The following is a 24,967-nucleotide window of genomic DNA, read 5'->3' on the forward strand; positions in this document are numbered from 1 at the left end:
CCTCAGTTACTGTGGAATTTTCAGATGATACCAGTGTAACTGGATCTTCATTCTGTACCGGTGGGTTCAATGTAGGTTCATTTTTTAGAATCTTTGCTGCCGGTTCAGACTCTATATACCTTGAAGTTCCTTTGAATTGTTCATCAATCTTCACATTTGTACTTTCAACAATTTTCTGCAATCTTTTGTTAAAACATCTATATGCCTTCTCTTAGATGAATAACCAAGAAATATTCCTTCATCACTTCTAGGATCAAATTTGCCAATATATTCATCCCTTCTAATATAGCATTTACTTCCAAATATTCTGAAATATTTAAGAGTAGGAGTAATACCAAACCATAGTTCATGAGGGGTCTTACCGGTTTCACCTTTGATGTGAACTTTGTTGAATGTATAGACCGTTTTACTTACTACCTCTCTCCAATACACATGTGGTAGATTTTCTTCTGATAACATACTTCTTGCTGCATCCAAGATAGTTCTATTTTTCCTTTCAACAACTCCATTCTGATGTGGTGTTTGGGGTGCTTATAGTTGTCTTTTGATTCCATTTACTTCACAGAATGTATTAAGTTCCTTAGATGCAAATTATGCTCCTTGATATGATCTCATACATTTGATTTTCTTACCGGTTTCATTTTCTACCATTGCTTTGAATAGTTTGAACTTTCCAAGTGCTTTTGATTTTTCTCTGAGAAAAGTAACCCAACACATTCTAGAGTAGTCATCAATGATTAGCATGAACTATCTATCACCTTGCAAACTTTTAGTTCTAGTTGGACCACATAAATCGGTATGGATTAAGTCAAGAGCATTATTTGATTTTTCTGGAATACTTTTAAAAGTAGCTCTAACTTGTTTTCCAAATTGACATTCCTTACATACTGTATTGTGAGGTTTGAAAATTTTAGGTAAATCTCTAACTGCCTTAGTAGTACTGATTTATACCATGCAATCAAAGTTTACATGACAAAGTCTCTTATGCCATAGCCAACTTTCATCAATATGTGCAATCAAACATGTATTTTCACTGTTATTCAAATGAAAGATATTACCTCTAGTTTGATTACCGGTTGCAATTTCCAAACCAGTTCTATTCATGATTTTTCATTTTCCATTTTTGAATTGTAACTGAAATCCTTTTTCAACTAATTGACCAACACTTAAAAGATTATGCTTTAAACCTTCAACATAGTAAACATTGTCAGTATTATGCTAACCATCAAGAGATATTGTACCTTTACCTTTGATCAGACAAGCTTTATCATCTCCAAATCTCACTAAGCCTCCATTATATTTTTGAAAGTTCAAGAATTTACTTTTATCTCCAGTCATATTATGTGAGCATCTTGAATCAATGATCCATTCATCCTTTACTTCAACTTTAGCTACCAGGGCCTGCTCTACTGGTTGAATGGTAGGTGTTGGTTGATCTTCTATTATAGAAACAAAAACCCATCCATTGTCTGCCAGATCCTCATTAGAATCATCAGTCAATCCTTCATCAACAAGATAACATGATTTGTCTTTATTCTTCTTAAATCTGTATCTCTGATATTCAGGGTTAGGTTTGTATGTTCTTCTAGCTTCTTCTCTTAGTCTAGCATGTCTATCAAGGCATCTAGAATCCATATGACCAATCTTATTGTAGTTAAAGCATTTAAAGGGTGCTTTACCTTCATACTTACTTCCAACTGGACCTTTAGGCATTTTTCTTGCAAATAGTGCTTCAAGTTCTTCAAGTTCTTCATTTTCTCTCCTGCTTTCCTCAAGTTCTCTTGCATAAAAGGCTTTCCAATCAGACTTTTCAAATGATGGTGCAGATGATGTTGATGCCTTAAAAGATAAATCTGTCTTTATAGTAGCAACATGACCAAATTCCTCAATTTCAAAAGCTGAGAGTTTTCCAATCAATGTATCCCTAGTTACTGATGTATTAGGCATTGTTCTTAACTCATTTATAGCAGTAACCTTCATTTTGTATGATGGTGGCAATCCTCTTAAAACTTTTGAAACAATTTCATATTCACTTAAGGTTCCTCCACAACATTTAATACCCAAAACAATTTCATTAACTCTTTCCATAAAAGAAGAAATCCTTTCATCTTCTTCTGTTTTTAGATTTTCATACTTGACCCAGAAGCTTTCAATTTTTGCAATTTTGACTATGGAATCTCCTTCATTCAGTGTTTCCAAATGATCCCAAATAGCTTTAGCAGTTGATCTATCTGATAATCCCATAATTTGTTGATCTGTTAATGCGCTCAAAAGTGCTTCTCTTGCTTTGCAATCATTTTCTTCATCTTTTGTTGATCTGTTAATGCACTCAAAAGTGCTTCTCTTGCTTTGCAATCATTTTCGTCATCTTTTCCCAAGGTATGTAGATTAGGCTGGCTAGGAGTAGGAGTAGTATAGCCATTCTTTGTAACTTCCCAGATGTCCTTTCCAATGCAATTCAAATGTGTCTCCATTTTGATCTTCCATATGCCATAGTTGGTTCCATCAAGATTAGGACTTTCCTTCCTGAAATAGTTAGTAGACATTGGATCTCCTCAAGCTATTAAACTTCTGCAAAAAGAGGACTAGGCTTTGATACCACTTGTTAGGTCCTGGAGACAACTGAGAGGGGGGGGAGGGTGAATCAGTTGTCAAAAAAATTCAAACCAAAAACAACTTAACCAACTTAATGCTTAATACCGGTAAACCAGTCTTTTATACTGGTTGACAATTTTATCAGTTAATTACAATATCGGTTAAGATTAATGCATGAAACAAAAAGACAAAGTCATCCACAACACATAACACCAATATTTGTACATGGAAACCCTGTAAGGGGAAAAACCACGGTGAGAAACCTTACCCACAATTAGATGATACTACTACAGATAGTAAGTGTATACAAATGGGGTCTGCACATGCAAAAAGGCCAAGCACCTAAAGCTCACTGCTCAAATGCAAAACAGGAGTCACACTGACTACAATTGGATGGTTAAATCCAATAAGGATGTACTGCTCAAAATAGCATCTTCATATGCTAGATTCAGTACCGGTGTAGTTCTGATATGCTTTCACAAAAACCTTGTTTCACCTTCAAATGATGTCTACGTGTATAGCTTTGCTTATTCTTGCTTATACCTTCACACAATTCTTTTTCGCATTCCTCCTTCGATCTTACAAATAAGATCTTACATTTATATCATAACCTAGGACCAATTTTAGTAGGTCGACTCTAAAGGATATTACAATAAAATAAATTTACAATTAAAACAATATTCGATGTAATAACCGATACAACATGTCAGCTTGATGCATTTACAACAATAATAAAACATCTCCATAGTGTGTCATGCTGATCTGGAAAAGATAATCCTACCGGTGTATAACCTGGACCTATTTGCTGGTAACAACAATATGCTAATACGAATATGCCAATAAACAAATCTCTAAGACAAAGTGTCCAAACGATATCTTCGACATAACCAAGTGTTTTCCATGCCATTCCAAGTGCCTGTGAACATTATATCCTACCAATGTACGAGATACCGGTGACTGTGCATAAGTCACTTGCTTGCTAGTGAATGTTGCTGATTCTCCAAAGTGCCAGAGTTGATAAGGTTTAATAGGTGTTGACATCAATGACAAAACTATACCAAAATACCAACAGGCTATGCGTTTGTGGGCCCTCTATCCTCCAAATAAGAGGTCGAAGATCATAGATGTGGACAAGGCTTTTGGACACATGATGAAGTTGAAGGTCGGTGAAGTGGATCCCATGGTCACGATGGATATGGGAGTTGATATTTCAAAATTGAATAAAGCACAGATGAAGATGCTAGTAAAAGAAGCAGGAAAATACAAATCGTTATATGAGGAACTTTTAAGAAGTAGGGGCCAGCCTATACCCCAGATAGTAGATGAGTCCAAACTAAAAAAGAAGTGAAAAAAGAAAACAAAAGGTTGAGGGAAAGAATGCAGAGCATAAGGATAGACACATCATGTGTCTTGCTGTCTAAAAGGTTTTAGAATCTGCAGAAAATACTAGAGAAACTTTTGACTGTTTACCAAAGAAACATGGATAACACGGTGTCGCACTAGAGGATCTTTGATAGGTTAACCATGTTATTGTAGGATCAGACACTGGGTGACAAAAGGATCAATAAAGTCAAAAAACTGTTTGATACTCATGAAAGATTTACAATAGAGTTGAAAACTGAATATGAGGAGTGTAAGGGGATTGTTAATCATGGATTCCCAAGTGTGGTAGATGATATAAGAGTTATTAAGGATAAAGACCAGTGGATTACGGAATGCAGATCTCTACTCAGTTTAGCCCTTGGCATTGCCCGTGTGGAAACTTTGGATATGAATGAAATAGGGGAACAGGTTGAGAAGTTTGTTACAACAAAGGTAGCGGTTAGAGAGATCATCTTCAATGCCTGCACATATAAAGATGAAGGATATATTTGGCATATCCAAAAGTGTGGTCAACGGTTGGATGGAAAGAATTAGTCTATGTCATTGTAATCTGTTTTGGTTATAACAGTTAGGGAGTTAGTTAGGTTTCTGTTAGTTTTATTTTGTACTAATGAAAGGGTGTGTCCTTTCATTTGTGTCTATTGGGTCACATGTATATAGGGATTCATTTTGTACTAAAAAAAATAACGTAAGAACTGCTATTTTCCAGATTGTCTATTGGAACTAGTGGTGCTATGTAAAATAGGTCTGTAGAACTAAAAAACCATTTTGTGCAAGCAAGTGTAGCATGAAGTATCTTTGAGTCTGTAGTTTTTGTATACCCATTATTCCAACAATTAATATACAAGATTTGTTGTTTTTATCTTTAGATCGTTTCATGTTATATGATGTTGATGAGTTAAAATCCTTTGGATAAATCTGGATAAGGTTTGTTGCAGTGTTTTATCACCTATTGTTGCAAAGATAACATAATTGTTTTTTTTGTTCTTATAACATACATTGAATTCATTGCAGTGATAGTCTTGCATTCTTGTGAGTTCTCTCAAATTTTCTCCAAGGACAACAAACATATGTCCATTAAGTAACATGTAAATTGTCAGATAAGGCACTGGTCTATTTTTAGTTTTCTGTGAGTAAATTTGGTGTGCACAAAGTCCTCATCACAGAAAAATATTACTAGTTTCTACTAGCATTATTCTTTCATAATTACTCAAGGTTCCAACAACATTCTTTTATGAGTTTTGTGCATTATCAATTATACTCAAGTTTTCAGATTAAAGCAAGTTAAAAGCACATAATAAAGCATAGTTGTAGGAGACATCTTTCCGTCCCTGTAAACAACTAAATTGATAAACTTAAATTCACTATAAAGAAATCTCTTTGTGCTTTGGAGATTAAGGTATACCCACCTAGGTCTAGTGGAGCCTAAAGTGCAGAGGAATTTGGTCTTCGACCATTCCTATTCATTGGCCAAGGCTGATTGAGAAATTAGTAGGAGATTTGGAAAAGCTCTAGGATTTCCAATCTGTGGTTTTGGGAACCAACAGATTGGCGACTCCGCTAGGGAGTTGTTATAAGAAGTGTTCAAAATTTTTGGTGGTTTTGTTTCAGACTCTGCTGGAGGAAGGGGCCCAGAAGATTAATAAAAGTATTATTCCTCTTAGGAGGTGGTGACTCTACATTTAATATATGAGTAATAATTGGTATTTTGAGAAAGTAAGAGAAACCCCTAGGAATTTGCCAATAAGATTTATGCAGGGGAGAAGGTCTTTGCATAAGGGACAAGATAGTCTTGTTTAGTTGCTTCCAAAGAGAAGAAACAAATAAAATAAATCAACATCAAATATGGCATTTGAGGGGTTATAATAAGTTTCCTCATAGAGAGGATGGTTCTTCATCTGGTGATAGATTTGAAAATCTGGAGGAAAATCCTTTTTATAACTTAAATACAAAAGACAATAAAGGTGGCCATGATGAAACCTTGACTGCTAAGGAATATGAGGCCAGGCAATTGGATGCAATTATTCTTAGAATGATTGACTTAAATGGAGATGAATCTAAAATGGCAAAGGCTCTTAAGAGACAACCAGATTGGGTATTGCAAAAACTCGGATTAGAAAGAGATTCCATTCAAATCCCTAAATCAAACAGGGTTGAAGAAGAGAAGGGAAGAGGTGAAGATAGTAGGCTAACAACCCCTAGGTATAGTCCCCCTCACATGAGAAACTTGGATCAGCCATTTAGGGTCTATAATAATCCATTTTCCGATCTTGTGGATAATAATTATGAAAAAAGGGATAAATGGAAAAATATACCCTACAATAAAAATAAAAACTTGTATAACTCTAGACAGTGCAATAATCATAATGATGAAAGAAGAAATAACAGTGGGGAAATTGCTGGTAACTGGAATAGTAGAGATAGGACCAACAACGTAAGCAATATTAGAGGTAATTATGGTAACAATAGAAACTATGGAAAAAATGGTAATGGGAACAATCAAAATGGAAATAACAATAATGTTGGAGGTAACAATGGAAACAATGGTAATAATGGAGGAAATGGAAACTATCAAACTAACAACTATGGTTGCAGACCACCTATGACCATTGAAAGGTATAAACAGTTGAATTTCAGTGGGATAGTTGGATATCCTAATCAGATTTCAAATGATTTAAGGTCAGCTATCCCTAAATTCACAAGGAATGGAACTAATTCTGCAGAACAACATGTAATAAATGTAAAAATACCATTGAAGAGTTTGAAATCCCTTATGAAGATGTTTTTATGAAACTGTTTGTTCAATCTCTAATAGAGGATGCTGGAGAATGGTATATGAATCTTTTTGACAGATGCTTTGATAGTTGGTAGGAGTTTGTGACAATATTATTGGAAGAATTTGGAGAACATAATGATACTTCATTTGCATCTCATGCGTTGACTAGCATAAAGAAGAATCAGAATGAACTAGTCTCTGAATTTAATAAGAGGTTTAATAAAGTACTTAATAGAATACCAAGAGATATTAGACCTATTGATTCATTTTTGATTGATTTTTATTTGAGTGCTTTTGATAGCAAGACTCATTATGAGATTCTATCTCACAAACCTACCACCTTGCAGCAAGCATTTAAGACAACCACTACCATTGAAAATAACAAAAAAGCTGCTAGGATAATTTGCAAGATAGGTGATCCAAAACTATATAATCCCAGAGCAACGAAAAAGGATGAGTTTAGCCAAATCATAGACATGCTGAAAGATATGAAGGGTAAGCAAAACCACAATGAGAATCTATCCCCATATAGAGGAGGTAAGCCAATGAATTATAATAGACCAAGATTGCATGACATGCCATATAATACAAACTAGAAAGATGGTAAACCGGTGAATGCAAATCTGAGTAAAGAAACTCTTGATCCATTGAAGAAGGTATACAATTTTGTGGAAGAATATCCATGGTGTGAAGTTTGCAATTTACCCCATGTTGCAGAACAATGTATGATTGCTCAGGGTTTTGAAGAAGAGAAGGACCATGAGAATGAATATGAACCCACAGTGAATGCATTTTCATCAGAACCATTTTGGGGTAGGGATGAGGATTCATCTGAGGATGAGAAATCCTCAGATGTACAATGGAGAAGAGAGAGCCAACAACATAGTGTACAACAATTTTTTACTGATGATGATGCAGACATCCCATCCCTGAGGAGATTTATCCATAATGGAGAGCTAGATCATTCCTTGAGAAACTTAACAGATGAAGAAAAGAAAGCCTATAATGTGGCAGCAGTAGCTCATGCAAAAAGCAATTATCAGATAAGGAACAAAATAGTGAACCCAGAGCAAGGTAAGCCATCCAAGATATTTGCAAAGGTTCCTGAAGCTAGTGGAAACGAAGACACCATCACTAACAAGGAAAAGGAAGGTGCAGTAGAAAAGGTCAAACAAACAGAACCTCTTAAATTAACAAAGCCAATCAAAAAGAAATAGATTAGTAAGCCACTCTCAAATTGTGGATCATTTATGTCTCAGGCTTTATCACATGTGAAAATATCTGTGCCCTTGCTTGAAGTAATGAAATTTCCTGATTACGAACATGAAACAATCAAGATTTTGTCTAACGTTGGTGAAGTTAATAAAGAGGATCATAAGCCAAAAGCCGAAGATCCACCTGTTGTCTAATTGTTAACTTCTATCACTAAGAATCTTACCCAGGTTGATCCTTTTTATCTGACTTTGATGATTAACAATAAAATTATTAAGAATTGTATGATAGATTCAGGTGCAGCCGTGAACATAATGCCATAAGATGTCATGAAAGAACTTGGGATGCATGTAGACACCCCCTATAGGAAATGATATGCTATGGATAATAGATCAGTCCCAGTTGTTGGAATCATGAAGGATGTGGATTTTTTATTTCTAACATGCCTAGATACGTCATATAAAACAAACATCATCGTTGTGCAAGTTCCGCCAAATTATGGGATGTTACTATCAAGGCAATGGTCAAATTTGGTGGGGGGACATGTCCAGCTAGATCTTTCATATGCAACCATCCCAGTGAAAGGGGAAAATATAAGGATTGATAGAGAGCCAAGATCTTTCTACCTAATAGAGGAAGTTGATCCAAACGAGATAACATGTTTTCTCCAAATAGATATAGATAACTTTCAGGTAAGTATTTCTAAACCCATTCAATGCAAAACTAATAAGCTTGAAAATATTATTGAATCACATGAGGATAAGATTTGGAAAATGTAATTTGATGGTGCTTGCAGTAAGGAAGGAAATGGAGCTGGTGTGGTTTTTATTTCTCCTAATGGGAAATCATTCAAATATTCTTTCTTGTTAGCCTTTGAATGTACAATGTTGCTAAATATGAAGCACTCTTGTTAGACCTTAGAATGACAAGTAAATATGGCATTAAATTACTAATAGTTTATGGTGATTCAGAGTTATTCGTATCTCAAGTAAGGGAAAGGTTTGGCACTAAAAATGTAAGGCTTCAAAATTACAGAAATGAGGTGTAGGACTTAATTGAATTTTTTGATGCATTTTCTATAACATGGATTGAAAGGTCTAGCAATATTTTGGCTGATTTTATGGCTAACCTAGCAATTAAACATAATGATATTCCTTTTGATGACATCACCCAAATTGAAATAAAAACTAGACTTGTAGTATCAGATAACATAAAAAAATTGGCAGATATTTGATGATGACAAGGATCTTTTGAAGTTCTTATTTTGTGAAGATTGGTATGAAGGCCAACATATGTATTTGAATGCATATGTGGAAGAGGAGAGTGGTAAGGAGTCTCTATTTGGAAAAAATATCTTACAACTTAAAAAAACAAGATTCCAAAAAGGTTGGTGGAATTAGAGAGGATGTTTGACAATAAGGATATGACAAATTTCAAGCCTAACACTGGAAGTTGTGAAGAAGTAGAGAAAATAAACTTGGGAAGTGAAAAAAATTCTAGAGAGGTTTACATTGGCAAGAAGATTACACAAAAAATAGGACTGCATTGATCAATCTGTTAAGAAAATACAGACATGTTTTTGCTTGGTCATATGATGACCTCGAGGCATACAAAGAGGATTTGTTCCAGCATGAAATCCCACTGAAATCAGATGCAAAACCATTTAAGAAAAAGCAAAGGCCTATAAATCCCACATTGGCTCCCAAAATGAAGGAAGAGTTGATGAAGACGAGGAATGCAGTGATTATAGAGCCTATAAGGCATTCTACATGGGTGTCGAACTTAATGCCTGTTAGAAAGGAAAATGGTGATATCAGATTATGTGTGGACTTTATGAATTTAAATATATCATCTTCAAAGGATAATTATGCTTTGCCTAACATGGAAGCTTTGTTGCAAAAAGTAATAGGGAATGAATTACTTTCTATGATGGATGGGTTCTCTGGTTACAACCAGGTGAAGGTTAAGGAATCAGAAAAATACAAAACAACTTTCACCACACCATGGGGCACATATGTGTATGCCAGAATGCCATTTGGACTTACCAATGTTGGAGCTAATTTTCAAAGGGCCATGGATGTATCTTTTGAAGGCCTCATTGATTACATTTTAGTTGTATACCAGGATGATTTGACAACATACTCCAAGAAAGAAGAGAACCACTATAATAACCTAGAGAAGATTTTCATCAGAGCACTGGAGTATGGTATCTCTCTAAATCCAAAAAAGTGTCACTTTGGAGTCACTGAGGGTAAAGTGTCGAGTCATATTGTATCAAAAGACAGAGTAAGGATTGAACCTGAGAGAATTGAAGCTATTGACAAAATTCAGATTCCTAAAATAGTCAAAGCTATCCAATCGTTCTTTGGACAAATTAATTTTGTTAGGAGGTTTGTGTCGATTTTTTCTAAGATTGTAAAACCTATTGCAAAAATGTTGAAGAAGGATGCAAAGATAAAACTGAATAATGAAGCAATTGAGTCCTTTGTAACATTAAAAGGGCCATCAAGCAAGCACTTGTACTTAAATCTCCTAATTTCTCTAAACCTTTTCAAGTATTTTATTTTGCTTCATTTCATACTATATCTGCAGTTATGCTACAAGAGAATGATGAAGGTCATGAACAACTAGTGGCATTTTTTAGTAAGACACTACAAGCTTCTGAGTTAAATTATGATATAAATGAGAAACAAGCATATGCCCTAGTAAAAGCTGTAAAATCTTTTAGACCATATTTAGTAGGAGCTAATGTCATTTCTTATGTTCTTGATGCAACAATCAATGATATTTTTAGGCAAACCAAAACTAATGGGAGAAGATGCAAATGGATCAATCAAATTCAGGAGTTCAACATTGATATCTAGATTACTAAACTGGTAAGAGGTCAAGGATTGGCTAAACTAATGACATAATCAAATTGGAAGCAACATAGATAAATCAGATAGAACTAGAGGAGGCTCAAATAAGCATTGAGATCTATCCTTGGTACAAGAATATTGTTTATTATTTGAAACACATGAGGTATCCAGAGGATCTAAATGATAGTCAGAAAAGAACACTTAAGCTTCAGGCATCTAGGTATGTATTGCTTAAAGGTGACTTATATTGGAAAAATAGGGATGGGATCCTCCGATTTTGTTTGGATTTTTATCAAGCACAATCTATTTTAAAGGAATTGCATGAAGGTGTATGTGGGGGACATTTTTCAGCAAAAACTATTGCCCGTAAAATAGTCAATGTCGGTTACTATTGGCCACAAGTCTTTAAGGACTACCATACTTATATTAGAAAATGTGAGTCTTGCCAAAAAAATTCAAGAAAGATTAAATATGATGGAGCTCTTCCACTCGGACCCATGCAAATTGAAGAACCTTTTCGGATGTGGGGTGTTGATTTTATAGGAGAAATTACAAACAAATCTAGTGGAGGACACAAATAGATTTTGGTAGCTACTGATTACTTTACCAAATGGGTGGAGGCAATTCCTACAAGGCAGGATACAAGGTGGTAACAAAGTTTCTTTTGGAAAGTATATTGACAAGGTTTGGGGTACCCCACAAAATTGTAGTAGATAATGGGATGTGTTTTAGATCCAAATAATTTGCTCATTTTTGTTAAAGTTATGGAATCACTTTGTCATATTCATCACCTTATCATCCCCAGGGGAAGGGACAAGCAGAATCTAGTAACAAAGACTTATTAAAGATCATTAAAAGGATGTTAGGTGACAACAAAAGGGCATGAGATTCAAAGTTTAATTTGGTAGTATGGGAAGATAGAGTAACAATCAAGAAATCCACATGGTTTGCTCCTTATCAGCTTGTGTATGGTAAAGAAGCAAGGTTGTCTTTGGCCAACCTGCTCCCAGTGTATAAATTTATTTTAGAGGAATATTTAGAAGATGTTGACTTCATGGAAGACAGGTTGTTCTAGTTGGTTGAATTGGATGAGTACAAGAGAGAGGCTCAGGAACAAAATATACAAAGGCAGAAGATGGTAAAAGCATTACATGACAGAAAGGCTTCTGATAGAACTTTTGAAGATGGAGAGTGGGTGCTCAAATGGAATGCAAAAGACCAAGACATGGGCAAGCATGGAAAATTTGAAGCACTTTGGCTAGGACCATACATCATCATGGATAAAGGAGGAGAAAATTCATATTTCTTGCAGAATACTGAGGGTGAAATTTAGGAATTTCCAGTACATGCCCAGTATCTCAAGCATTTTTTCTCTTAGGGAGTAGGGAGTATTCTTGTACTATAGTAGTGTAGTTTTTCCTTTGTTGTTTGTTTCTGTTTATTTTTGGTTTGCTTTCTAGAGATAGCTGGGATCTAGCTGTGTCCCTATTAAGAACATACATCCCCAGAAAGAGCCACTGTTAGCACATATTTTTGTAAAATATTTTGTGCTTTTTGTTTGATGTTTTATATGTACATTTTCATCATAAGAGCATTTATTGCTAGATTGAATATGCAAGAAGTATGTTGCAGTATCACAAGGATCCTACTATGACCTATTTTAAAAATTGAACAAGTACCGCTGGGGCATGCTAAGGGTTGGCATCGAATAGGGACTATCTGAGGACATTGCATCATGACACTATTGGGATCCTTATAAAGACATTCTTTGGGCCTATGTGATATAATCTACCATTTATTAGTACGTATGAAGTTTCCATGGAAGGTTGGAAGTGTAAGCAATATATGAAGAGGAGCTTAATTAGCATGATTATCAAATTTGAGCTATCGGTGTAAGTTACCTCGACAAGGCTGATTAGTCGAAACAATGAAAGAACCTATCGACGTGACCTAGACTGACCATTTTGAAGGAGAACCAAAAGGAAGTTCAAAAGGAGGGTTTCATCGACATAGCATTCACTATTGAGGGCACAAGAATAGTGTTGTACAGATAGTCGATGAGGTTATCGATATAACTTACACCGATGAAGGAGAATGTGAACTAGAGGTCGACAATGTCATCGGGTCATCAGAAAGTGGCATCTCACACTACCCCGATACCCGATGGGCTAGGTGGCAAAGGTGGTGACATCGACATGACTTACCATGATGAGGTGATATCAAAGGGAGGAAAATACTAAGTGTACGTTAGGAAATAGGAAATCATCACAAACAAGATAAACACTAATCTAGCTCAATCACAAAAACTAAAATGCAATGATCTATCCTAAACACATTCAATAGAGACATGAAATTGAAACATTCAAACGTAAATACTATGAAAACCATATGCAGATTTGAATGCTTCCTTCATGCGGCTCCATTATTCTTCTTTCCTCTTCAAATAGTTTGGTTGTGGATCTCACCTACAAGTGCACATACATGATTGAAAGCAAGTAGATAAGAAAATTGCTCAAAAGTACTCGAAGCGTGATTGATTAGAAATTCGATAATCTGATTAGGGGTCAAGAATCAAGGGGTTTGATTGAAGAAATTCATCCAATTTATAGAAAAATTGGAGAGATGACAAGATTAGCATGATTCAATTCAAATGGAAATTGCAAATCAATTATGTCAATTATGACAATTTATGACAAATTATGCACTTTCTATGCAAAATTTGATTGATTGATAATTCATGACAATTTATGACAAATTTCTATGCCAAGAATTGATTGATTGTCAATTATGACAAATTATGACAAATTTCTATGTCATTCCCATGAAGTTAGGAGAAAAATAGGAGAGAAATGAAATTAGGAATTTAGAAAATTAGAAAATTAGAAAAAGAGGAAAATTAGGAATTAAGATAAATTAGGTGAATTAATAATTTGTCATTTATTAATTAATTCACAAAAAGAGGAATAATTAGCCAATTAAATGAACATTTAATTGGGATGAGAATACTTAGGATAAATAAATAATTTTTTAATCCTAAAGGGAGAAATGACACACAAGGTTAAATGATTAAATCATAAAACCCTAGAAGACGAATTAGGTCTTGATGAAAGATAATTGACTCGATCATGATTCTGATTAACAAAGGACCAATGTGATAAATGGTTTGATTGAGAAAATGCGCCAATTGAGGAACAATGACTAATTGATCCAAATTGACATAATTGAAAAAAATGATGATTGATGACAAAATAGATTGAAAAACGACAATATTGAAAATGACCACGATTGATGACAAATTGATTGCAAAATGACAAGATCAAACATGAACGATCAATGACAAATCAATCGCAAGATTGACAGGAGGACAAAACCCTAATTAGGATTGACGATGTCCAAAATGATGACAAATGAGCACGCACATTGATGCAATAAGATAAGATCGATTAAAATCATGACTGGAGAGTGTTGTCAACAAGACCAAATTCGAGAGTAAGATGAATGAAGAATGTTGAAGAATGACTTGATGCTCGCAAATGATAAAGACCAAGTGCATGACATAGGAGAAATGTTAATGCGACGCAAAAACCTAAAATGAGGCAATGCTCAAATGTTAAAGTATGACTCCGCAAGCATTGACCATTTTTAGGTGTCTACATTTTGCCCCTCTTTGAGACAATGCGATTTTAAGCGTTGTTTCAAAGAACAATAATGAAAATGCCCCAGACAATGACAATGACATATGCATGCCCCCTCGAGGAATTGGCCAGAAACATGCAGAGAAGAGGGAAATTGATCGATAAAAATGATAGAAAATGATAGGATCAAACGGACTGCCAAGACTGATGGAAGAAATGTTAGTAAGAAGAAATTAGACAGAGGACAGTTAGAGATGAAGAAAAACTTGCTTTCACTAATGCACTTTGTAGGTGAGAACCTTTATTTAATCTAGCAAAATGGATGCGTAGCATCATGGCATTGAAGGCCAGAGCTGAAATGCAACCCTTTTTGCAAAAGACAGACACATCGCAGACAAACAACAATCACAACAAAAAAGAAAAAGACCATGAACCATCCCGGTTACTCTAAATCACTCAGTGACATCATCGAGCAACATAGGAACATGATCGAAGATAAATCAATAAATGATAAGATGCACAAATTCCAACAAATCAAACAAACATCTTGATCTTCATTGTCAAAAGTTGAAAGTGCTGATAGGACGATCATGCTGTCTGGTTTCGGGACATGCGGTACCCCGTCTAAGACAGGACATAGTCTGGTTTTGAGCATACCACACCCTGTATAAGACCCATGATAGTAGTGACAAAGACGAATGATATTGATGTTGATTGATATGACAATTTTGATCAAGTGGAATGTCTAGTTTGATTGAAAGAGTTCATCTGTTTACGCATGATTTCAGTAAAGCACAATGTGTGAGTGTGTGTTGTTGGAGGGATGCTTAGTGATCTGTCTATGCACAAAGGGATGATTTATTGCAAAACGCTTGTTTTTGGATTTTAATGTTTTGAAATGTTTTTGTGTTCATTTTTTTTTTTTTCAAGACATTTTGCACTTTTTTAGGGATTATTTTAGGACGTTATTCAATTTTTAGGGATTTTTTCAGGACATTTTTCAATTTTTAGGGATTTTTTCAGGACATTTTTCATTTTTTAGGGATTTTTTCAGGACATTTTTCAATTTTTAGGGATTATTTCAGGACATTTTGCAATTTTTTTGAATTATTTTAGGACATTTTGCAATTTTTTAATGATTTTGCAAGGCAAGGAATATGACAGGTGAATAAATAGGCTTTCTGAAATGTTGGTGGATAGAGGGAAGACAAAGGCCTTTTTATCATGGAGACAATACGGATGCAATTTTCAAGGGCTATTGCGTGATGGGACAAGAGACTGGATATGACAATGTAAAGCAGTAACATGGCATGAGGGACATGTCAAGAGGTTTTTGAAACCATGTTTAAATTTTGCGTCCTTATGTCAGATCAAGATCAAGGAATGAAACAGAGTGTATGGATAGTGATAAGAGATGGATAGGATAAGCAAGACCAAGAATGGATAAGGGACATGGAATGAAGGTCGGGATAAGATACGGGATATTGGCAAAAAGTTGCAATAAGCTAGGGAATATGGATGAAAGCTTGTAATAAGCAAATGGATAAAGACCAAAAGCTATGATGGACTAAAAGCTGCAAACAAGATGCATGATGCTCATGATGATCCTCAGCCTTGTCAAGATCAAAGGTGGAAAAGGAAACTGAACATGAGGGACAATAGGATAGGAATGGTAATGACATGGTATGATAGGATAATGAAGGGCAATAGGATATGAAGGAGGAAACCTGCCCCCAAGTGTGGTGTGCAAGAAGTTCATAGACTACGCATGATGCCTGTTTGCCAGGTTTTCATCACGGTACTTGCCCAAGGTGCCTGTTTGCCAGGTTTTCACCAATGAACGAATTATTTTTGCTTTACTTTTTTTTTTTCTTTTTCTTTTTTTTTCTTTTTTTTTTTTTTGTATTTTTGAGCTTTTCAATAGAAGATGGACACATGATAGGGGATGGAAGAAGGACTCAAGCATCTTTTTGTTTGGATAGTAGTCTTGAAAACAAAATGGACCATGACCTTTAAAAGTATGCTCAAAGATGTTGGTAGGATAAGGACATGGAATAAGAGATGAAACTAAGGCAAGGATATATGCAAAGGATTGGATCAAAGGGATTGAAGGATGGAAAATATGCATTGGATAATGAATAGGGTATTGGAAGAATTGGACTTCAATGGATGGAAATGAAGGAAAGATCAACATTGGCACACACCTTGACTGATGGAGGAAAAATAGATCTCAGAATGTGAGATTTGGATGGAGGAATAGCTTGGGATTTTGGGACATAAGGGCCCAAAACGGATGAAGAAGGTGATGAAAGAATAGAATTGGAAGGTTTGGATGGAGGAACAACAATTTTAGATGCCAATCTAGATTTTTCTTTTTGTGCTTCAAGGAGCTTCTTGGGGATCCACATGGTTTTTGATTTTTCATGCTTTTGTGGTTCCTTGGAGTGCATTGCTTGCACAAGGGATTTAGGAACCCATATATATTTTGACTTTGCTTTATTTTTCTCAGTGGGCCTTTGTGGCCTTTTGGATATTTCTTTTTCTTTATAGATCATATTTTCCTTTGTTTTGACATGTCGATTATATTGGACATGTTGATCCTTGAATACACGTGGATTGCTAAACTTATGACTTTTATACTTGGCATCCAAATTGCTTGGAGGGGGAAAGGAATGCATGGACGGATAGGAATGAAGTGGAGTTCTTTTGGATTGATGAAATTTACTCAAGGATGTGTGCCTTTGCTGACCTTACATAGAGGACAAAGGGATATAAGGACCTAAGATGGATGGAAAGTATGATGGGGAAGGTGTATGCTTGGATTTTGAAGGGATGTTGGATTTAGCAGGGGTACCAACGTCTTGAGAGTGAGTTGTGTAGACATGACCCTTAAGATCTTCTTTAACATGAAGGGATTCTTTCTTATGGAGATCTACTCCTTTGCCTTTATGAATATATTGACCTGTAGGATACTCTTTTCTTTGGGAAGAAGACGCGAGTCCATTATGAGGTGGATATGATATGAGAGAAATAATGAGATCTTGAAGTGGATCGGATTGCACCAAAGTGGAAGAACCCATTATGCATGTCGAGGGTTCATGAACATCTTGCACTGACATGTTAGAATCATGAGGGGGATTAGGATCATGAGGGGGACTAGGATTGTGTAGTGGACATGGTTCAATGACAGGCTCTGCAAGAGATGGAATGGGAGAAATAATGGGATCATCAAAAGAAATGCAATCTTGGAGTGTATATGGAGTATTAGGACAAGGAGATGGAGGAACAAGTGGATCTTGTGGAGGATCTGAAGGGATGATAGGGTCTTGTGTTGGAAATGAATTTGGAAGGATACTTTGATCTTGACAAGGAGGAAGATCATTGAATTTCTCTTTAAAGGTGCTTTGCTCTTGACTTTTAATGGAATCATCGGAAAAGATGGAAGGGATATCATGATCTTTCTTAGGAAGTGAAATGTCAATGGGATTTGAAAGGACATTATTTTCATGAAATGGAAGGGGATCATTTGGGATTGGATGAACTGGGATATCTTGATCTTTCTCGGGGAATGGAGTGTCAATAGGACTTTGGATAGGATGGACAAGAATAGGGGAATCATCATGAGTGTCTGGGAAGATGGGATCTTGGTCAACAATTGGATGGGATGATAAGGTTTCGGGATCTTGATCTTGATTTTCTTTAGGACTCATTTCTTCGTACTCTAAATTATCCTCTTGACATGGGGTTGGACTTTGGATATGCATGGGGGATTTTGACAAGGAATCAATGTTTTGGCATGAAGGAAATGCACTTTGAACATTTGTGATGGATTCTGGCAAGGAATCAATGCTTGGACATGAGGAAGAGGGACTTCGAATGGGGTCCTCTAAAATAGGTAATGGCAATAAAGTGCATGGTGGCATTGGGTCTTGTATTTATGAAACATGACAAGGATGTGCATCATGAATTAGATTATCTTGTCAATCAATTATGGATAGCCCTTGGATAATTGCATCCTTGGGTTTATTATTTGATGAGGACAATATGGAAGGTTCCTGTGAAACTTCTAAAGGTGTAGGGATAGGTGCCACTGGAGAGTCAATTTGCTTGCGAGGGGATGAGGCATTGCTAGACATAATTGTATTATCTTGACCTTCCTCAAAGAACTCACTTGGTAATTTCCTGAAGAGCATTGCAATAAAGCCACCTTTCTTTCGAGGTTTTGACATAGTTGTATCTGGAATTTGAACTTGTTTGGCAAGAATTTGGTTTGATTTCATGTTTTGATATTGGACTTGGTTCAATTGTTCTGACATGTTTGAAACTTGGCTTGGTGTGGGCTGCAACCTTTGTTTTTGAATGTTTGGTTTTGGTTGTTGACATTGTATAGTTGGTTGGACATATTGTTGAAATTGGACCATTGGTTGTATATGTTGGACCATTGGTTGTGTCTGTTGGAAATGTTCGAACTGTTGAACAATTGGTTGTATTGTTTGAAAATTTGATTGATAGTAAACACCTTCTTGTTCTTGTTGTGGAGGCACATAATGTTGAAATTGATGTTGTCTCTTTTCTTGAAATTGTTTCATCATCTCTATTTGGGAGAGGAGAGCTGGTATGTCTGATCGTTCAAGAAGAGATCTTACATCAATTGGCTCAATCTTTGGATTTTGACCTGGAAATTTTCGATACACTTTGGACATTTGTGATCTATTCTTCTCAATGTTTTTCACTCTTTGTTCCAATATCTCCTCTTCTTGAGCTAGTTTCTCCTCTAGTTTTTGTATTTGGAGACTTGTTTCATCATAAAGAGTTTGATCGATATTGCCTTGTTGTTGGGTTGGATAGAATTGTGATTGCATTGTCAGTTGATATGTCAAACTTTGTTGCATCATTGGTGCTTGGAACCTTGTTTCAATAGACATGTCACTACGAAAATGCAATATTTTTGGAAATTTTCAAGGATAATGTATGATATGCAACTAAATGCAAACTAAATAAATGAAGATGCAATCTATGGCAAGAATGCAACCTATGTTTTTGGTTGTTTTTCAAGATTTTGACAAACTTTTTGGAATGCAAATCTAAGAAAGAGACCCTTAGGAAATTGAAATGATGTCTAGACCTCAAAGGACAAAAGGACCAAGTGACAAAAGGACAAAATGACAAAGTCGCCCCTATATGCTTCAATACTAAGCTAGGTTTGACCAAATGACAATAATGACATAAAGAGAAAAGGCTTGATAAGGTCTAGACTTCCTAACAATAACTTAGGGTTTATCAAAGATTTGGATTACTCAAGTATGACAAAACCTAGTTTTGGCACTATATGCAAAGGGACAATCACTATGCAAATAACCCTAATATGATATGATAATGACCTAAGCTTAATGAAGAGACCTAGGGTATGCAAATGCAAATGTATGACAATGGTATTACTCTAATGCAAGAGGACACATGCAAATGGATGACCCTTATTGATATGCAAAGGAGTATGACTTAGGTGAAACCTAACCTTGGTACTTGACCATGAATTTTACAAAATGCAACCTAGGATGAACCTAAATGTAAGTGACATGAATGTTGAGACAAGATTTTGAACAATATTTGACAACCATGTTTGAAAGTGTTTTGAAGTTTGTTGGATGAAATGCTCTTATGTTTAACCTTGTTTTGAATCAATTTAGCCTTGTTTTTTAAATGAGATGCAATTCAACTTTTGACAAGTAAAGAAGACAAGATATTTAAACATAGACTCAAGACAATCATGCTCATTCCCACATTTCTTATGGTAGGCAAGGACATTAGGTACTTGAGAGGTAGACTCATTATAGGATTCAAGGAGAATACATAGATGCTTGACCCCACGGGCTCCCCTCCATGGCACTCACTTCTCAGGGCAGCCAAGCATCAGTCCCCATGGAAATATCCCCATGGCGAACTTAGTATCTCTTCCAAGTATCCAAACTTGTCCTTCTCAAGCAACTAGAAGGGTTTTTGGCCTCTAGATACAAGGTGTTTAGTCAGGATTTCTTTTAAGCGTTACTCCTTGATGTCACGCAAGCGTGATTGAGACATTAAGCCCATCAAGATACCAAACAAATGTAGTCATGCAAGCATGATTTAGACCAAGAGGCCCTACTTAGATGTTGATATGAGAAAGAGTTCAAGGGTCCTCACTTCCCAAGTAACTGCAATTCCCACGTAACCCTTCCTTCAAAGCTTTCTCTCATCGGGTATTTTTTTATAGTGAGTTAGAATGCCAAGGTATTCTAGCCATACTCACTTTGGGTCATTCCCTTCTCACAATTATCACTTGCTTGCAAAAGCAAAGTGGTCGGGAAGGCAGGCCCTCTAAAGGTGACAAACAATCAAAGACACGAGCATGGTATCGAAGATCTGGATTTCTGATCACCCTAAGAAGGATGAGAGCATACTCTCCTACTCCAAAGTCACACTCAACAATCAAAGCAAAAACATATTCATTCCAGCCTATTTAGAAATCACTAGGTGCCTAAAACATTAATGACAAACACCAAGTTTAGTTGTTTCTCCAAGGCAACCTGCAAAACCCAAGTTAGAAATTTGAGATGTTTATTCTTTGACTATCGATTCTGCATAAAACATGTTAGTAGTTTAATTTGTTGTCTTTTCCATGCGTATGCCAAGATGCTGCACAGATAATTAGTACCAAAAACCAAAACACAGAAAATAGAATGCAAAAACAAGACAATTTTCAAGTAAAACACTGCATTTTTACCTCTGTTCTGGACTTTACACAGGCGCATAAGTCATGACATAGGCGTAGAAGTCATGACACAGGCACAGAATGTCTTCAACACAGGCGCAGGATGCTCAACACAGGTGCAAGTTGTCTTACACAGGCGCAGAAGTCCCCAGAAAACCCTGCACTGCCCTATTTTTGGGTTTTTTGGCCTGCAAATCAACTCAAAAGCACTCAAAAACACAGTTAAGGGGTTAGATGGTTAGTGTTCACGTCGGGTTAACCAATTAATGTACGTTAGGAAATAGGAAATCATCACAAACAAGATAAACACTAATCTAGCTCAATCACAAAAACTAAAATGCAATGATCTATCCTAAACACATTCAATAGAGACATGAAAATTGAAACATTCAAAAGTAAATACTATGCAAACCATATGCAGATCTGAATGCTTCCTTCATGCGGCTCCATTGTTCTTCTTTCCTCTTCAAATAGTTTGGTTGTGGATCTCACCTACAAGTGCACATACATGATTGAAAGCAAGTAGATAAGAAAATTGCTCAAAAGTACTCGAAGCGTGATTGATTAGAAATTCGATAATCTGATTAGGGGTCAAGAATCAAGGGGTTTGATTGAAGAAATTCATCCAATTTATAGAAAAATTGGAGAGATGACAAGATTAGCATGATTCAATTCAAATGGAAATTGCAAATCAATTATGTCAATTATGACAAATTATGCACTTTCAATGCAAAATTTGATTGATTGATAATTCATGACAATTTATGACAAATTTCTATGTCAAGAATTGATTGATTGTCAATTATGACAAATTATGACAAATTTCTATGTCATTCCCACGAAGTTAGGAGAAAAATAGGAGAGAAATGAAATTAGGAATTTAGAAAATTAGAAAATTAGAAAAAGAGGAAAATTAGGAATTAAGATAAATTAGGTGAATTAATAATTTGTCATTTATTAATTAATTCACAAAAAGAGGAATAATTAGCCAATTAAATGAACATTTAATTGGGATGAGAATACTTAGGATAAATAAATAATTTTTTAATCCTAAAGGGAGAAATGACACACAAGGTTAAATGATTAAATCATAAAACCCTAGAAGACGAATTAGGTCTTGATGAAAGATAATTGACTCGATCATGATTCTGATTAACAAAGGACCAATGTGATAAATGATTTGATTGAGAAAATGTGCCAATTGAGGAACAATGACTAATTGATCCAAATTGACATAATTGAAAAGAACGATGATTGATGACAAAATAGATTGCAAAACGACAATATTAAAAATGACCACGATTGATGACAAATTGATCGCAAAATGACAAGATCGAACATGAGAACGACCGATGACAAATCAATTGCAAAATGACAAGATCGAACATGACAACGACCGATGACAAATCGATCGTTAAACGACAAGATTGAAAATGATAAGGATTGATGATAAATCGATCGCCAGATGACAAGATTGACAAGAGGACAACGATCGATGACAAATCGATCGCAAGATTGACAAGAGGAACAAACCCTAATTAGGATTGACGATGTCCAAAATGATGACAAATGAGCATGCACATTGATGCAATAAGATAAGATCGATTAAAATCATGACTGGAGAGTGTTGTCGACAAGACCAAATTCGAGAGTAAGATGAATGAAGAATGTAGAAGAATGACTCGATGCTCGCAAATGATAAAGACCAAGTGTGTGACATAGGAGAAATGTTAATGCGACGCAAAAACCTAAAATGAGGCAATGCGCAAATGTTAAAGTATGACTCCGCAAGCGTTGACCATTTTTAGGTGTCTACACTAAGTCATCGGGGTAACTTAAACTATCGGTGAGAGGTGTTTTAGGTTATGCTGATACCCGATGAGGAAGACAAGCCGGGCTCGAAGAAAGAGACTTGATCAAGATGAGTTACACCAATCGAATACATAGTCATCGGGATATCATCGCCTTATAGAGATATCATCACCTTATTGGGAGGAGACATCTTTTGTTATACCGATACTTGATGAGAAAGCGGAGGTAGGTGTGAACAAAGAGATCTCATTGGGGAAACGTTGTTCTGATGCCCAATAAGGTGACCTGATGTAACAACTGAGATACAAACTATGAGGGAGGACTCATTAAGATAACTTAAACCATCAGAGGAGCGTATTTGGAGTTATGCCGATACCGGATGGGCAAAATGCCATGGAGGAATAGGAGGGTATATTGAAGTGACCTACATCAATGAGATATAAAGGTAAAGGTAAAAGCTTAGCTAGAAGATAGAGCCATCGAGGAAATTATAACCATCAGAATAATAACAAATGAGCTACGTCGATACCCAATGGAGTGATCGGTGAGAAATATGATGATCAAAAGAATGAGTTGCACCAAATGATTCAATTATCGGGAGGATTTATGATGACTAGCCATTACAAAATTTGATCTCAATGAATCCACCCACCATTATTAAATACAGGCAATAGATAACTCTGTGCTTAAATGAGGTCAATCTAAACACCATTTCAATTGAGTAAATTCTCCTGGTGTATTAAATCTTTATATAGAAGCTGGTGTAAGGATTTTGCATATCACACTTAAGAAAACAGAGAGATTGAAGCGGAATTAAACTGCAAAAAAAATGAATTTCAAAAGGCTTGAAGGACTAAAATATGGAGGGTTGTAGTTCCAAGGGCAAGAGAAAGGTCACTGAGGTTTCTGAGAGTGCTTCAAAGAAGTCTAAAGGTGGAGAAGGTGCGTAGAAGCGAAAGTTAAACCAAGATATGATTGACCAAATGAGCTCACAAGGAGCCAAATATCAGATATCTAATACTAATTTGCCTATCCGTGATTAGCTAGAAGATGATTTGAAGGAAATTGGTGATGTATGGACCAGGGTTAGAGGTCATGAGTTGTTCTTGTATTATTATTCATGAAGAAGCAAGCTGACCCAAATCTCAAACCCGTGGACAATTGGATTGGGTAAACTTGTGGTTCCTAATGTCTTTGTGAATATTCAATTGATGAAAATATTGGCTAGGGCTTATAATTCCACAAAAAGATGTATTCAATTGCCAAATGGCGATGCATTCATTCGTATCTTGGTAGCCACCATTTAGGAGGTTTTTGATCTTGGATTTGAATCTGGTGTGCCTCTATCTTTTGAGAAACTAGAGGAAGAGTATACAAAGATGGATACTGTATATAATGGGTAGAATTTGGCCATACATAAGGTTGAGAAAGGAAAGTTAACAGATGAAGATGGGCCCCTTTTTGATATCAACATTTTTAGGCAGTATCTACAATATACATAGATGGCATGATGTCAAGTGGGAGAAGTTGAGGTTCCAGATGTAGCTCGGATAAGACCTTTGGTACTTGCTACAAACACACAGATGCATGAGCTGAGACAATTCGATTATGCTTCTTACATTGTGGAGAAGATGCATAAGGGTTTCCTGAGTCTTCAGAATAACCCTGATAAATCTTTTAGGTTTTATTCATTGTTGATGCATATTGTCTTGTTTTATGGACGACTCAAGGGGTTGTGGCCTGAGGATTTGAAATTAAACATTCATGGCAAGGATGGACAGGAGTAGCCAATACAACTATGGGTATCACTATGGGATTCTTGGTTCATGAGATCTCACTATGTCAAGTTTGAAGAATTTTTTGTGCAACCATTATACAAAGCTTTTGGGGTTTATTTTGATGGATCATTTTCTAGAGAAATCAAAAGATTTCTTAGACCCCATGAAAA

This window comes from Cryptomeria japonica, chromosome 9 (assembly GCF_030272615.1).
Source record: "Cryptomeria japonica chromosome 9, Sugi_1.0, whole genome shotgun sequence".
Taxonomy (NCBI): domain Eukaryota; kingdom Viridiplantae; phylum Streptophyta; class Pinopsida; order Cupressales; family Cupressaceae; genus Cryptomeria; species Cryptomeria japonica.